Source organism: Chiloscyllium punctatum, unplaced genomic scaffold, assembly GCF_047496795.1.
Source record: "Chiloscyllium punctatum isolate Juve2018m unplaced genomic scaffold, sChiPun1.3 scaffold_743, whole genome shotgun sequence".
NCBI classification, from domain to species: domain Eukaryota; kingdom Metazoa; phylum Chordata; class Chondrichthyes; order Orectolobiformes; family Hemiscylliidae; genus Chiloscyllium; species Chiloscyllium punctatum.
In genome coordinates this window covers 49932-52969 of record NW_027310477.1, presented here as the reverse complement: position 1 = coordinate 52969, position 3038 = coordinate 49932, and positions in this window count along the sequence as shown.

Genomic DNA, 3038 nt, shown 5'->3' with positions numbered 1-3038 from the left:
ACTGTCCTTTCCCCCCTCTCTCTGGGACCGGGGTGTGTTAGATACACTGTCCTTTCCCCTCTCTCTCTCTGGGACCGGGGTGTGTTAGATACACTGTCCTTTCCCCCCTCTCTCTCTCTGGGACCGGGGTGTGTTAGATACACTGTCCTTTCCCCCCCTCTCTCTCTGGGACCGGGGTGTGTTAGATACACTGTCCTTTCCCCCCTCTCTCTCTCTGGGACCGGGGTGTGTTAGATACACTGTCCTTTCCCCCCTCTCTCTCTCTGGGACCGGGGTGTGTTAGATACACTGTCCTTTCCCCCCTCTCTCTCTGGGACCGGGGTGTGTTAGATACACTGTCCTTTCCCACCTCTCTCTCTGGGACCGGGGTGTGTTAGATACACTGTCCTTTCCGCCCTCTCTCTCTGGGACCGGGGTGGGTTAGATACACTGTCCTTTCCCCCCTCTCTCTCTGGGACCGGGGTGTGTTAGATACACTGTCCTTTCCCCCCCTCTCTCTCTGGGACCGGGGTGTGTTAGATACACTGTCCTTTCCCCCCCCTCTCTCTCTGGGACCGGGGTGTGTTAGATACACTGTCCTTTCCCCTCTCTCTCTCTCTGGGACCGGGGTGTGTTAGATACACTGTCCTTTCCCCTCTCTCTCTCTCTGGGACCGGGGTGTGTTAGATACACTGTCCTTTCCTCTCTCTCTCTCTGGGGCCGGGGTGTGTTAGATACACTGTCCTTTCCCCCCTCTCTCTCTCTCTGGGACCGGGGTGTGTTAGATACACTGTCCTTTCCCCTCTCTCTCTGGGACCGGGGTGTGTTAGATACACTGTCCTTTCCCCCCTCTCTCTGGGACCGGGGTGTGTTAGATACACTGTCCTTTCCCCCCTCTCTCTCTGGGACCGGGGTGTGTTCGATACACTGTCCTTTCCCCCCCTCTCTCTCTCTCTCTCTGGGACCAGGGTGTGTTAGATACACTGTCCTTTCCCCTCTCTCTCTCTCTGGGACCAGGGTGTGTTAGATACACTGTCCTGTCCCCCCTCTGTCTCTCTCTCTGGGACAGGGGTGTGTTAGATACACTGTCCTTTCCCCTCTCTCTCTCTCTGGGACCGGGGTGTGTTAGATACACTGTCCTTTCCCCTCTCTCTCTCTCTGGGGCCGGGGTGTGTTAGATACACTGTCCTTTCCCCCCTCTCTCTCTCTCTCTGGGACCGGGGTATGTTAGATACACTGTCCTTTCCCCCCTCTCTCTGGGACCGGGGTGTGTTAGATACACTGTCCTTTCCCCCCCCCTCTCTCTCTGTGACCAGGGTGTGTTAGATACACTGTCCTTTCCCCACTCTATCTCTCTGGGACCGGGGTGTGTTAGATACACTGTCGTTTCCCCCCTCTCTCTCTGGGACCGGGGTGTGTTAGATACACTGTCCTTTCCCCTCTCTCTCTCTCTGGGACCGGGGTGTGTTAGATACACTGTCCTTTCCCCCCTCTCTCTCTGGGACCGGGGTGTGTTAGATACACTGTCGTTTCCCCCCTCTCTCTCTGGGACCGGGGTGTGTTAGATACACTGTCATTTCCCCCCTCTCTCTCTGGGACCAGGGTGTGTTAGATACACTGTCCTTTCCCCTCTCTCTCTCTGGGACCGGGGTGTGTTAGATACACTGTCCTTTCCCCTCTCTCTCTCTGGGACCGGGGTGTGTTAGATACACTGTCCTTTCCCCCCCCTCTCTCTCTGGGACCGGGGTGTGTTAGATACACTGTCCTTTCCCCTCTCTCTCTCTCTGGGACCGGGGTGTGTTAGATACACTGTCCTTTCCCCTCTCTCTCTCTGGGACCGGGGTGTGTTAGATACACTGTCCTTTCCTCTCTCTCTCTCTCTGGGGCCGGGGTGTGTTAGATACACTGTCCTTTCCCCTCTCTCTCTCTGGGACTGGGGTGTGTTAGATACACTGTCCTTTCCCCCTCTCTCTCTCTGGGACCGGGGTGTGTTCGATACACTGTCCTTTCCCCCCTCTCTCTCTGGGACCGGGGTGTGTTAGATACACTGTCCTTTCCCCCCTCTCTCTCTCTGGGACCGGGGTGTGTTAGATACACTGTCCTTTCCCTCTCTCTGGGACCGGGGTGTGTTCGATACACTGTCCTTTCCCCTCTCTCTCTGGGACCGGGGTGTGTTAGATACACTGTCCTTTCCCCCCTCTCTCTCTCTGGGACCGGGGTGTGTTAGATACACTGTCCTTTCCCCCCTCTCTCTCTCTGGGACCGGGGTGTGTTAGATACACTGTCCTTTCCCCCTCTCTCTCTCTCTGGGACCGGGGTGTGTTAGATACACTGTCGTTTCCCCTCTCTCTCTCTCTGGGACCGGGGTGTGTTAGATACACTGTCCTTTCCCCTCTCTCTCTGGGACCGGGGTGTGTTAGATACACTGTCCTTTCCCCCCTCTCTCTCTGGGACCGGGGTGTGATAGATACACTGTCCTTTCCCCCCTCTCACTCTGGGACCGGGGTGTGTTAGATACACTGTCCTTTCCCCCCCTCTCTCCCTGGGACCGGGGTGTGTTAGATACACTGTCCTTTCCCCTCTCTCTCTCTCTCTCTGGGACCGGAGTGTGTTAGATACACTGTCCTTTCCCCTCTCTCTCTGGGACCGGGGTGTGTTAGATACACTGTCCTTTCCCCCCTCTCTCTCTGGGACCGGGGTGTGATAGATACACTGTCCTTTCTCCCCTCTCTCTCTCTGGGACCGGGGTGTGTTCGATACACTGTCCTTTCCCCCCACTCTCTCTGGGACCGGGGTGTGTTAGATACACTGTCCTTTCCCCCCTCTCTCTCTCTGGGACCGGGGTGTGTTAGATACACTGTCCTTTCCCCTCTCTCTCTCTCTCTGGGACTGGGGTGTGTTAGATACACTGTCCTTTCCCCCGTGTCTCTCTCTCTGGGACGGGGGTGTGTTAGATACACTGTCCTTTCCCCCCCTCTCTCTCTGGGACCGGGGTGTGTTAGATACACTGTCCTTTCCCCCCCCTCTCTCTGGGACCGGGCTGTGTTAGATACACTGTC